General features: G+C 36.1%; 1 protein-coding gene across 3 annotated transcripts in view; it reads right to left on the bottom strand.

Moving 5' to 3' along the window:
* LOC115213054 (dynamin-binding protein) overlaps window positions 1–12,003 on the bottom strand; it is a 298,806-nt gene extending 286,803 nt beyond the window's left edge. Inside the window, exon 1 of one of the 3 annotated variants that reach the window (XM_029781959.2) lies at window positions 11,886–12,003. The gene's annotated coding sequence lies outside the window, so the exon portion shown is untranslated. The remainder of the gene's footprint in view (window positions 1–11,885) is intronic. The other 2 variants (XM_036504234.1, XM_036504235.1) reach the window with 2 other exon arrangements.
* Window positions 12,004–14,638: the final 2,635 nt, after the last annotated feature.

The following is a 14,638-nucleotide window of genomic DNA, read 5'->3' as shown; positions in this document are numbered from 1 at the left end:
AGGGGAGGAAATACTAATAAGGTATGTACACTAGAATCGTGAAGCATGTTACATAAAAACAGGCTTATCAGATATGAGATAATAATAATTGAAAGTAAATAACTCTGAAAAGGCTTTTGTGCGTTACCAGAGAATATTACCCTCAGGGGCATTAGAGATGGTATATTCGTGAATAAGTCACAAACCAAAATAAGTGGAACTATTGTTTAGGAAAATACTATTTACTTGTTTAAAGGTTGTACTGGATAAATTGTGAAAATAACTAACAGTTCAAATACTAAAAAATAAGCATACTCCATTTCATTTTTACCAAATAATTTAGGAAAACGAATGGGCTATTTCCCTTGGCTATACATAAAGATCTTTTCCAGGGGTGAATGGGTTGTTTCCCTTGTTTTTTTAAAATAAACTATATTAGATACATATACGGATCCTTTCCAGGTACCCTATTAGTGATTCTTTTCAACAATCTAAGTATGCCATGAGGTTTCCAGACATTAGTCCTACTCATGTGTCAAGTTTCATCAAAATCGATAAAACGATGTAGGAGGAGTTAGCTAACAACTCCACAAACACACCCACAGGCAGGATTTCCCACATATGTAGTAGATTGGGTCATCCCATAGATAATGCAGCTTTTTATACATCTTTTATTGTTTCGAAATGAAGATATACAAAGTTCTTTTTTAATCTAAAATCCTTCATTTTTTACAGTGCTCTTACATCTACCTGGCAGACTTGCAAAGCCCCTCTTCCAAAATTCACTTGTCTGTGATAAAAAATACTCCTCCAGTACTGCTCTGACCTCATCTACAGAATTCATATATGTATAATACACACACACACACACACATATACATATTGGGCTGGCAACAAAGTTTCCGCGTTTTTTTAAAATTTTGGAATTTATTGCGTTTTTAAATTTTAGAATCTATTTTGTTTTTTTTTCTAGTTAATTTTAGTTAATTTTTGTTTATTTTCAGATCATTAAAATGGAATGTCAAGTTAAGAAAAACGAGCATTTTCGACACCACCTTCTTTTTGCTTTTAATCAAGGTTCTAAGGTTGCAAAAGCTGCTCACGACATTTGTGCTGTGTATGGAGAAATTTTTCCACAAGGGCAGCAATTTTGGGGGAGGGGGATGAGTTGATTACATCAACCCCAGTGTTCAACTGGTACTTATTTTATCAACCCTGAAAGAATGAAAAGCAAAGTCGACCTCGGTGGAATTTGAACTAAGAATGTAAAGATGGACGAAACACCGCTAAGTATTTTGCCTGGCATGCTACCAATTCTGCCAGCTCACCTCCTTAATAATAATAAAAATAATAATAATAATAATAATAATAATAATAATTACTATTATTAAGGTGATGAGCTAGTAGAACTGATAGCATGCTGGATAAAATACTTAGTGATATTTCTTCCAGTTTTATGTTTTTAGTTCAAATGTAGCCAAGGTTAACTTTGTTTTCATCATCTTGGGATAAATAGAATAAGTACCAGTTGAGTACTGGGGTTGATGTAAATGACTAACCCCCTCCCCACAAAATTTCAGGCCTTATGCCTGTAGAGGAAAGGACTATTATAATTATTATTAAGGTGCAGGAGTGGCTGTGTGGTAAGTAGCTTGCTTACCAACCACATGGTTCCGGGTTCAGTCCCACTGTGTGGCACTTTGGGCAAGTGTCTTCTGCTATAGCCCCGGGCCGACCAAAGCCTTGTGAGTGGATTTGGTAGACGGAAACTGAAAGAAGCCCGTCGTATATATGTATATATATATGTGTGTGTGCGTTTGTGTGTCTGTGTTTGTCCCCCTAGCATTGCTTGACAACCGATGCTGGTGTGTTTATGTACCTGTTACTTAGCGGTTCGGCAAAAAGGACCAATAGAATAAGTACTGGGCTTACAAAAGAATAAGTCCCGGGGTCGAGTTGCTCGATTAAAGGCGGTGCTCCAGCATAGCCGCAGTCAAATGACTGAAACAAGTAAAAGAGTAAAAGAGTGCCAAGCAGGCAGAATTGTTAACACGCTGGATAAAAATGCTTAGCAGCATTTCTTCTGACTTTACGTTCTGAGTTCAAATTCCACTGAGGTTAGCTATGCCTTTCATCCATTTGAGGTTGATTGGCAGTCAATATAATCAACCATCCCTTTCACCCAAAATTTCAGGCTTTGTTCCTGTAGCAGGAAGAATCAGTATCATTGTCCTTTTCAGATTTTATAGTAATGGATGGCAGAATAAAGTAACAAAAGCATGCCTTACAGTATTAAGTCAGGCCCCTTTATTATTCTCAGCGACTCTTGTACTCCAAGTACTGGTGAAATTTAAATCTATAGGCTTAGTACACCAACTATACTAGCAATTCACTTATAAGTTTTCTTGCAGCACTGATCCTTGAGTATTTTCCTGCTTTTAAGCTTTAAAATACCACTCAATGTTCTTTCATGTAAAACCTAATAACTCTCTAGCAATTCAGAGACCTTACTGTAACAGACTATGCTTTACTGATGAGATCTAAAAAGATTGGAACATGTCCAAGATTGCTGCAGTAGTGCTAAAGACAAGAGTCGCAACCCACTGCATTCAATATATAATTTTAATTTGTTAAAGTCTTATGATTATCCCCTCTGCCTTTTTTGAACAAAGCTAGTCATGTAAATAATGACATCTCTCATCACGGAGAGTTTAAATGTAATTAATTAAATTTTCTTGATTTATTACATGAAGTATGCTAGCACCCACTTAAAAATTATAACCTCTTTTTTTTTGATTCCATCAAAGGTAGAAGAGCAGCACCCATGACTTCTTCAGGTTCCCAAAGACTAGTAAGAGGAAAGGTTGGATGAGAAAATGACTCACAGCAGATCTCTCCAAAATGCTTACAACAAATTGACTTCTCTAAAGACACTAACGACTAGATTGCACTGTTAAATTGAGTGATGCATTAAAGTGCCTACAAAACATTTTCAACATGTGCCTGAGGCAAAACTAGAAAGAAAAAAAAGTTCAAATTTTTATGCTCAAAGCTGACCAATATGCTGTCTTTGTCATAATTCTTTATATTAGATACATAGGGAAGTCAAAGCATGAAAACTCAAATCAAAAACTTAAGAGCACTTATGAAAATCTAGACAGAATTTTATCTAAACGAAGTATGTTTTTATATTTTTTGTTTATATTTTAATATAAAAACAACTACTTAAAGCTGTTATTCTTTTAGAGTAAGTGCAGAAAACAATAACAAAAATGCAAAAGCAAAAAAAAAATTTGATAAGCAACATTATATTTTTCATATGACTAAACAGATAACTGAAAGAAAATAATCTCATTTAAATAACAAAGTTGATGGAAGTATTATGTGCTAAATAGTACATTAATTGTCCATGAAATGAGAACACATCCATAAAAATCCAAAATGAAGTAAGACTACACCATGTTTTGTTCTTATCACAAAGGCATTGTTTATTGTAACTATTATTTTTTTTTAATTAAACACTAGCTAAATTTAACACTCAATTTTCAGTCTATGCACTTACTTTCAATCAAAATAAATAAATAATAATTAATTTTGTTCAGTTTTGTTTCTTGCTCAGAGAAATGAATGAATTTGCAAGTTTCAAAATTTGTCAAGTGAAATTAAAAAAAGTAAAAAAAAATATAAACAAGAAAATGCTTTAAGATATGAAACATTATAGTTAAAAATTCATAATTCTTTTGAAAAGAAAAATACAAACTATATTACCATTTTAAATGCCTCCTCTCCTATCCCAGAATATTCATGTTATCACCCAATTTTTCCTCTCAAAATCTGCATCTGGAACTCATTTTCTGACCCATCCCTTCAACTTAAAATTTTAAACAGTCTAAAGCAAGCATTAACTACACTAATAAAAAGAATATTACTCATATCATACAGCCTTGAAGGGTTCAAAATAACTATTACCAATGTATTTCCCAATGGACTAAATATAATCAAATAATGCCAAAGAGGGATAGGCACAGGCATGGCTGTAGGTCTTCCTGGGAGTGGCACTTCTTCACACAGCTCTCCTTGTCCATCTGTACAGCACATGACCATACCAACGCAAATATCTCTCTTGCACTCTACATCCGATGCTTCTTATGTTTACCATTTCTCTCAGGGCACTTACACTCTGTCGTGTGTGCACACTGACATTACACATCCAGTGGATCATATATATATATATATATATATATACATATGTATACATACATATACATACATACATATGATGATGATGGTGATATATATATACATATATACATATGCATATATATATACATATATACATATGCATATACACATATATACATATGCATATACACATATGTATATATACATAAACATACATACATATGATGATGATGGTGATATATATATACATATATATAATATATACATATACATATACACACATATATATATATATACAAACATATATATATACATACAAACATATATATATACACATACATTTATACATATGCATACATATATATATATATATATATATATACACATACATTTATACATATGCATACATACATATCTATATATCTATACATATATACATGCATATATCTATACATATACATACATATATATATAGGTACGTATATATACATATATATACAAATATACACACACATATATATATACATCCGAGTTGACAGTACCTTGGTAGATAAAGCAATTAAGAGTATGAAGCCCCTGGCCCATCAGGAATCACTACAGAAATGCTCAAAATATCTGGTAGTGTCGGCTATAGCCTAGTCACCCGTATAGTTAACCAGGTGATACACGAAGGAGTCATACCCAATGACTGGTGAAGCAGCACTATAGTCAACTGCTTCAAAGGTAAAGGTGATGCTTTAGATACAAATAATTTCAGAGGTATCAAGTTGTTGGATCAGGTAATGAAAGTCACGGAGAGAGTCATAGCCCAACTAATTAGAGAGAGAGTCAGTTTAGATGAGATGCTATATTTCTGGTAAGACAGACGCAGGAGAAATACCTAGCCAAAGATAAATCTCTGTACCTGGCTTTTGTTGACATAGAGAAAGCCTTTGACAGGGTCCCCCCCCCCCCGATCCCTTATCTGGTGGTCAATGAGGAAACTTGGGATAGATGAATGGTTAGTGAGAGCTGTGCAAACCATGTACAGGGACGCTGTCAGTTAGGTGAGGGTTGGCAATGAGTACAGTGCAGATTTCTGAGTAGAGGTAGGGGTCCACCAATGCTCAGTCCTTAGCCCCCTCCTATTTATCATAGACCTCCAGGCAATAACAGAGGAATTCAAGACAGGATACCCTTGGGAGCTCCTCTATGCTGACGACCTTGCTCTAATTGCTGAGTCACTATCAGAACTCGAGAAGTGTCAGGTTTAGAAACAAGGATTAGAATCGAATGGTCTTAGAGTCAACCTAGCTAAAACCAAAGTCCTAATAAGTAGGAAGGCAGACAAACCACAAATCCCTTCAGGTAGTTGGTTCTGCTTGATCTATAGAAAAGGCGTAGGTAGAAACTCTATGAGATATACCCAGTGTAAGCTATGGACAAATAAGAGGTGCAGCAATATCAAAGGAAGGATAACTGGGAAGATAGTTTTTATATGTGGCAGATGCTCAGGAGCAATAAACACTGAAAATGTGCAGAGAACAACTTCCGCCACATTCCAGGGAGAAAAACTAGAAGTAGTTGATAGCTTCCGTTACCTAGGTGACCAAGTCAGTAGCGGGGGAGGGTGCGCTGAAAGTGTAGCTGCTAGAATAAGAAGTGGTGAAGCATGACCTTCAAACATTAGGCCTAACCGAGGCAATGACTAGTGACCGAGACTTTTGGAAATATAATGTGCTTGAGAAGACCTGGCAAGCCAAATGAGTTCATAACCTCGTGGCCTATGCCAGGGGTGTAACCAGGCCACTTATGCTTACCTTTCCTTCATTGGACACTAAACTCTGCTTGCAAAGACCAGTTGAGGCAAGTGAAATCAAAATCGAAATCAAATTTGATGACAGCACTGCATGACTGTCATACGTGCTTGTGGAGAGCTAAGAGCACCATCTGAGTGTAATCGTTGCCAGAGAAGCTGACTGGCTTCTGTGCCAGTGACATGTAAAAAGCACCATTCAAGCATGATCGTTACCAGAGTTGCCTTACTGGCATTTGTGCCAAATATTCAAGCCAGGTCATTGCCAGTGCCGCTAGACTGGCTCCTGTGCAGGTGGCATGTAAAAAACACCATTTGAGCGTGGCCGTTGCCAGTAGCACCTGACTGTGCCAATCTGATCTGGCAATGTTTCTACAGCTCGATGCCCCCCCCCCTAATGCTAACCACTCCGAGAGTGTAATGGGTGCTTTTTACATGCCACCGGCACAGGATCCAGTCAGGGAGCCTAGCATCGATCACAATCAGATAGTGCTTTTTACGTGCTACCAGTATGGGAACCAGTCAGAGGGTACTGGCATCGATCGTGTTTGCACGTTGCTTTTTATGTGTCACCGGCACGGGAACCAGTCAGGTGGACCTGACATCCGCCACATTTAGATCATGCTTTTTACCACGAGACCCAGTCATGGGACACTGGCATTGACCATGTTCGGATGATGCATTTTATGTGCCACCAGAATCGGAGCCAGTCAGGGAGTACTGGCTACAGCTGCAATTTTGGTTTCACTTGACTCAACAGGTCTTCTTAAGCATATCATATCACCTGATGCATCAAGGGTAGCCGGACATGCAACACTGGCACCAGCCATGGCTGCGATCTCACTTTAGTTGCTGGGACTTCTCAATCACAGCATATCTCCAAAGGTCTCGGTCTCCTATCACTGCCTCTGTGAGACCCAATGTTCAAAGGTCATGCTTCACCATCTCATTCCACATTTCCCTAGGTCTACCTCTTCTACAGGTTCCTTCCACTGTTAGGGAGTGGTACTTTCTCACACAGTTGTCCACATCCATACATAACACATGATCATACCAGCGCAGTCGTCTCTCTTGTACACCACATTTAATGTTTCTTATGTCCAACTTTTTTCTCAGGGCACTCACACTCTGTCATGTGTGCACACTGACATTTCACATCCAGCGGATCATACTAGCTTCATTTCTTTCAAGGCTATGCATGTTCTCAACAGTCGTGGCCCATGTTTCACTGCCGTGTAGCATGGCAGTTCGCACACATGCAGCATACAGTCTACCTTTCATCCTGAGTGAGAGGCTCTTAGTTGCCAGCAGAGGTAGGAGCTCCCCGAACTTTGTCAGGATATTCTTATTCTAGCCGCTACACTTTCAGAGCAACCACCCACACTACTGAATTGGTCGCCTAGGTTGTGGAAGCTATTAAGTACTTCTAGTTTTTCCCCCGGCGTGTGATGAAATCTATTTCTGTACATCTTCAGTGTTTATTGTACATCTGCCACACACAAAAACTATCTTCCCGGTTAACCTTCCTTTGATATTGCTGCACATTTTATGTGTCCACGGCTTACACCAGGTACATCATATGGCGTTTCTACCCACGTCTTTTCTATAGATTGAGCAATAGCTTATAAAAAAATATTTCCGTTGAAAATAAAATGAAGTTTGCATGTTGTTTATCTCCAAGTCAGCTGTGAGTGAGCAGACCTATGATTAAAGGCACGGCTGCCATGGTCAACCCATTGTTTTGCAATGTGCAAGGAACTTAGGACTACATAATCCAACACAGCCTTTTCTAAGATGGTAGGATGTAATTTTAAAGGAGTTTTGGCATCTATTTGTAGCAAGTTGAGCTGCTAATACTACTGCTTGTCCTCAGCTCTTTATGCTCTGAGTTCACATGTTGCCAAGATTGACTTTGCTTTTCATCTTTTCAGGGTTGCACTGGGGTCAACGTAATTGACCTACCTCTACCATCAAAATTGCTGGCCTTGTGACAAATTTAGAAAAAAATTATTATACTGACAGAATCTATAAAACAACAGATGAATTGCTTTGTGGTAGTTAGTTACAAATACAATGTTCAAAGTTCAAAACCTGCTAACTTTACCTCTTTCATCCTACTAGATGTAGAGTTAAGAGAGCAGTTGATAAAATACTGGAAGCAATCAGCTATAGGCTTCCTATCACACTTGAGTCAAAGTTAGAAATAATCATTACTGTTGAGGCAAATTAGGGTTAAAGTATCAGCAGAATCATTAGCACACTGCACAAAATGCCTTGCAGTATTTATGTTGAGCATTTTTTTTTTTGGCAGAGTTCTAATCCTGGCATGATCAGTTTTGCCTTTTATCCTTTCTCGGTCTATAAAATAAAGTGCCAGTTAAATAAAGGCTCCCTAAAATCAACTGGCCCTTAACAGCATTTCATCCATCTTTGTTCTGACTTCAAATTCCATTGAGGTCCACTTTGTCTTTCATCCTTCAAGGGTTGATAAAATAAGTACCAGTCGAATACTGGGGTAATCCCCTAAAATTGATGGCCTTGTACCAAAATTATTATTATTATTATTATCATTATTATTGCCTCAGGGCACAGAGTTCTTGATTGAAGTTATTTCACTAGCCCTACCATTCTGTCGAGTGTACACTAAACTAATGATGTCTTGAACAGTAACTGACATATCCAAGTTCTGTACATATCTACACGTTATGATTTGTAATGCAATTAGTTATTTCTTTCAAGGACATCATAAATATCAAAAATCTATTTTCAGGGTGCTGGATACAATGGGGAAAGGGTAAATCTGATATTAAAAACACCTATTTCTTACTCTCTAAACTTTTAACACTGAGCTGCTATTGCTATAGACTTTATTTATCATTTAAGAAAACAAGAAACAGCAATTAAAAAAAAAATTCTATTGGGTCTTATACATACATATAAAAAGTGAGAGCAAAAAACAAAATCTCTAAATGCAATTTTTTTTATTTCGCTTTGAATGTCTTTACAATTACATTTTGTAAAAGAAATAAACAGAATAATCACATATATTTAAAATAATTCATGCAATATAAATAAAAGAGGTGGCCAAAGGAAGCAGTTATAATTTTAGAAATAAAATTCAATTCATTCTCGGTATTTTACAGAACAATAATAGCTAATATTTTCAACTGATTTTCTTAGGAGGAAAATTCCCTGAGTGGAATAGATAGCAATTTCACAACTTCTATAAGTGCTTCAATAGGGTAAAATCATTACAAACTCCAAGACAATGCAAGTGTAAGTGAATCAGTAAAGAATTCTAGTGCAATGAAGAACTCTAAACAATAATAAAGACAATCTTAAGGGAAGAGAAAAATATTCAATTGAGAAGAGAATAGCAGAAAATTTCAACGTTGGAATAAAATATAAGAGACAGAGGTGAGGGAGAAGAGGAAGAAATTTGGAGCCAGAAGCTGAATATCGATTTTTCGCACGTACAACTCTTGTTACATAGTAAAGGCGGTTATTGGTACGAATTTTGTTTATGGAAACGACCATATGCTGCCTGGCCACGACTCTGCGGGTTTACTTGAAGGCGGGAATATCCAAGCGGTGGCGACGGAGTGTTTAAAATAGGGGTGGTCGGGGCGTGGATTGCGTGTCAATTCTGCAGGCACACCACCGATAATGAAGATATCTGTTAGTTTCTCTTACATTTCGCTATTAACTGGACTAGAAAACCATTCGAAAACAAACTTATATTGCATTATTTTACCTTGCTTTTTTCTTCCTTTATTACTTACGGACTTCTAAATTTAATAGTAGAATAGCTTCAATAATTAATTAGAAGGAAACGACTTTTTGCAACAAGTATCATGCTGGAGATTTATTGGGAATTTTATATATGAAAAGAAATTGGCACCTGCATTTAAAAGATAGATTTAAACTTTGGTAATGAATGCCAATGACGTGGAATTATGAAACAGAAAATAGATGTGACAAATGATAGAGACCATTTAAGTTAATTAGAAAAATTGTTTATTTTCAAGGTATTTTGGGTTTTTTTTCTCAAGCGAATTGTATAAGAAGTGGTTGAAACTATTCGAAATTTTCAAAATATATGTACAAAAATCCCTAACATCGTCATAAAACCAAGAAAAAATCTCCCATATAGAAAATGTATAAGGAAATATAGCCTGTAATGATAAAATGGTAATTAAAAAGCAGCTGGTGAAAAGTATTCAGCAAGCCTAACAACGATAGAGAGGCAGAGTGTTGATGAAACTGTAGATGGCTGGGTTGGGGTGAATATAAATAGGAAAAAGACGGTAAATATAGGTCGGCATTAGGAAAGATTGTACGTGCTGGTGTCACTCAGAAACAGTGATACATATGTGTACATCTCACACAAATAATACTCATTTGACATAATTATTAAAAGTGAGCAAAGCAAATTAACTGAGGGGTGGAAGAGCTGTTTTTTTGCTTTATCTTCCTGGTATTTGTTTGCTGTTTGCCAAAATTTTATAAATGAGCTCGAACTATTAAATAAAAAGAATGACTAGTGTAATGCGTGAACGAAGTCAGCTTTATCTCAAGTGTCAATTTCGTAAGAGAATCCGCGAAGACACTGGTTATTCTTATAAAGTGTTACAGAAACCTTGTTACAAGCAGTTACAAACACTCCAGCACACTGTATAAGAATTCACATTTACAACACATTTAACAAATAGCAAGACATACAATGCGATGCGTTAATCCGAATTGTCAAAATAGTTTATTTTAAGCCTTTCGTATACAAAACAACCGATAATACTGTAGAATAAAGAATATTTCAGAATGTATAACGAATTGTGTTTATAGATCATTCCATGTATATATATAAATATATAATTTATATATATTTATACACACACACACTTTAGTATTATAGAAGTAATGATAAAGTTAATGAAAAACAAGTGGTGATAATTGAATAGTTTGTTGTTAGCTACGATTTTTTTACGAAACAAAATTAATTTTGGGCAAAACTATTTCATTACTATTATTTTGTATTACTTTTTTTCTATTTCGTCTCCGTGACCGACGAATTAGTTTCGCTTATGGAAACAAATGTAGCAGAGTAATACAAGCAAAGGTATTTCATTCTAAAATCGCTACTTACAAAAGCAGTACAACGTTAGTACGTAGTTACAAACACTTATACACGCAAATATGCGTGCATATAAGTATGTTGTTTGTGAGTGTATATATATATATATATATATATATATATATATATATAATCTATGTATACACACACACATAGATAGATAGATAGACAGATAGATAGATAGACAGATAGATAGATAGACAGATAGATAGACAGACAGAGAGATAGATAGACAGACAGAGAGATAGATAGACAGACAGACAGATAGATAGATAGATAGACAGATATATAGATAGACAGATATATAGATAGACAGATATATAGATAGACAGATATATAGATAGATAGATATATAGATAGACAGATAGATAGATAGATAGATAGACAGATAGATAGTATAGTATAGATAGATAGACAGACAGACAGGTGCGTGTGAGTGTATATAAAATATAGATAATTGACAGTTGTAATTAAAGGCAATATACATGCCAATTCGGAAGAGAATAAACTGAACAGCATCGTAGAACTCCGTCTATGTGTATACATTATCTATATTCATAATATAGACATTTGCACATACCTCCACCCATATGTGTGACTTGGAATTACGTACAGTTATGTTTATATCTGTACACAAAAGAATTCGGTCGTGAAAAACGTAACCACATACATTAGTACTGGTTGGAAGTCGGGGAAAAAGAAGACAACTGGCGTGTAGTTCGAGTAATATCGAAGTATTCGGTCAGCCGATTAACCAATAATAATAAACAGTATGAAGCGAAAAGGCAAGATACTCACGTCTGCAACGTAGAATCAGTGAACATAAATGCCATCCATGGATATCAATGCATCGGTCGCCATCACAGTTATGAGGGGAGGTAACTCTCATTTACAATGCCGGTTGAATGCAAATGCACTGCTGTGCATTACTATTGACACACTGTTATAGGTTATTATTGATCACTGGGAGGGCGTTGACTTGACAGAAAGATTGTGTCATCACTCCACATTTCAAGTTCAAGCCCTACTCGTTTCAACTTTACTTTTTCACCACATTCTAACTTGCGGCTTCGATAAAATATATTTCTTTACTACCCACAGAGAGGACAGACAAAGCGATTAAGTCGATTCCATCGACCCCAGTGCATAACTGGTACTTAATTTTGTCGACCCCGAAAGGATGAAAGGCAAAGTCAACCTCGGCGGAATTTGAACTCAGAACGTAACGGCAGACGAAATACGGCTTCGCATTTCGCCCGGCGTGCTACCGTTTCTGCCAGCTCGCCAAAATAGATACTAGTAATAATGCATGGGTTGAGTCTGTTGACTATATCTCTTCTAGGAAAATTGGCCTTGTGCCTAAAGTAGAAATCAGTATAATCAGAGATCGAACGGGTGAACAATATGTTTCCACTTACAAAAATGTTTGGATGTTTGTCAATTAGTACCAGTAAAATACTAAGATTAAAATCCACTCAACTTCATTCCTCCCTCACAAAATATGCACATGTTCTACTTCAAAAGAAATTAATCTTATCGATCTCTTAGCTTAACTGACTGAAAAGAAGAGAACAATAATAAAATCACATTTCATTTTCAATATATTACAACCAGGGTTATACAGAAAAAAGTTCTACTGAGAAACGGGTGGCACGTAAAAAGCACCCACTACACTCACGGAGTGGTTGGCATTAGGAAAGGCATCCAGCTGTAGAAACATTGCCAGATAAGACTGGAGCCTGGTGCAGCCTTCTGGCTTCCCAGATCCCCGGTCGAACCGTCCAACCCATGCTGGCATGGAGAACGGACGTTAAACGATGATGATGATGATTCTAGACAAAAAATATAAAATCAAGTTATGAAACTAAAACCAAATTAGAAATATATTGAATAATAAGGGAAAAAGACTCATCTGGTTTAAAGTTGTTTCTGATGATCTTTTAAAAATATAAGAAAACAAATGGTGATGCTTAGGCTTTATTTATTCATATTGAGTATAAATGGTTATGAAACCCAAATATATTTCACTTACTCAAAGATCAAAACTTCATTTCTAAAAGTTTGAGTTTCAGCTAAAATTGTTGTATTAGATATTTAAATCTTTCCTTGACAGGTTGCTAGTCAACTGCAAGTAATTTTTACAGATGATTTGGTACCTATTTTCAAGAGTTTGGTAAACTGCTCATCAAAATGCCTTCTCATAACCCATGAACCAGTTACTCTTTACTTTTTTACTCTTTTACTTGTTTCAGTCATTTGACTGCAGCCATGCTGGAACACCACCTTTAATCGAGCAAATCGACCCCCGGGACTTATTCTTTTGTAAGCCCAGTACTTATTCTATCGGTCTCTTGTGCCGAACCATTAAGTAACGGGGACATAAACACACCAGCATCGGTTGTCAAGCAATGCTAGGGGGACAAACACAGACACACAAACACACACACGCATATATATATACGACAGGCTTCTTTCAGTTTCCGTCTACCAAATCCACTCACAAGGCTTTATTCGGCCCGAGGCTATAGTAGTAGACACTTGCCCAAGGTGCCACGCACTGGGACTGAACCCGGAACCATGTGGTTGGTAAACAAGCTACTTACCACACAGCCACTCCTGCACCTATATACTCCTTCAGTTAATATATTTTTACTAAACCCTAAGCAGATTTTTAAGGCCATCCTACCTGACAACTTTGATTAGATGTGGGATAGTCCTTCCCAGAGAGAATATAAATGTAACACAGGTTGATTTGGCTTCTATTATTAACACTAAAAAAAAATAGTGTTCTGACCATTCTCATAGCAAAACTTGTACATCAAAACCTTACCCACTTAACCTTTCACCTCATTTCATTTTTCTTTTGCTTTTATCTTTTGTACAGAGGTTGTGACCATGAGTGGTACTGCTCCCAAGAGGACACTGGGCATGTCGAAGGGGGAAATAGGCTCCAGGGGGCAGTGAGGAGGAAGTGTAGTAACCTTATTAACATACTATGTTTTACCTATAGTATTAATTATACTACATTTGATAAAACTAGTAATGGTCATTAAAATTAAATGAGATAAGTATATATCTTGGCTAATTACATGTTTGAACAAGAATAATTAAGTCTTAATGTAATATTTCTGTCTTGAAAATTTGGTTTCAGGCACATAGTCTTACTTGTTTTCTTCATTTATTGTGATCTCTATTATGTTTTGTTTAGTGATATAATTATGTATCATATAATTGTTGTGTACATTATCCTTTTAACAATTTAGAATGAGTGGAAAAAGAAAGTGCTGTCAATACTCGAGTGAATATTTGAAATATGGATTTATTCCATCTATGAATAATAAACAATTACCACTATGTTTGATATGTGAAAAAATGTTCTCAAATGAAGTCACGAAGCCTTCAAGAATGATTGAACATTTACAAAAAATGCATCCAGATAAAGCTGGAGAAAATGGGGACTATTTCTGCCAAATGAAAAATAATTTTTAAAAATCATCTTGCTCTCAAAGGGTTGTTTACCAAACAAACCTTGCAAATATGTTGAACAATAA

This window comes from Octopus sinensis, linkage group LG6 (assembly GCF_006345805.1).
Source record: "Octopus sinensis linkage group LG6, ASM634580v1, whole genome shotgun sequence".
NCBI classification, from domain to species: domain Eukaryota; kingdom Metazoa; phylum Mollusca; class Cephalopoda; order Octopoda; family Octopodidae; genus Octopus; species Octopus sinensis.
This window is presented reverse-complemented; position numbering and strand designations above follow the sequence as displayed.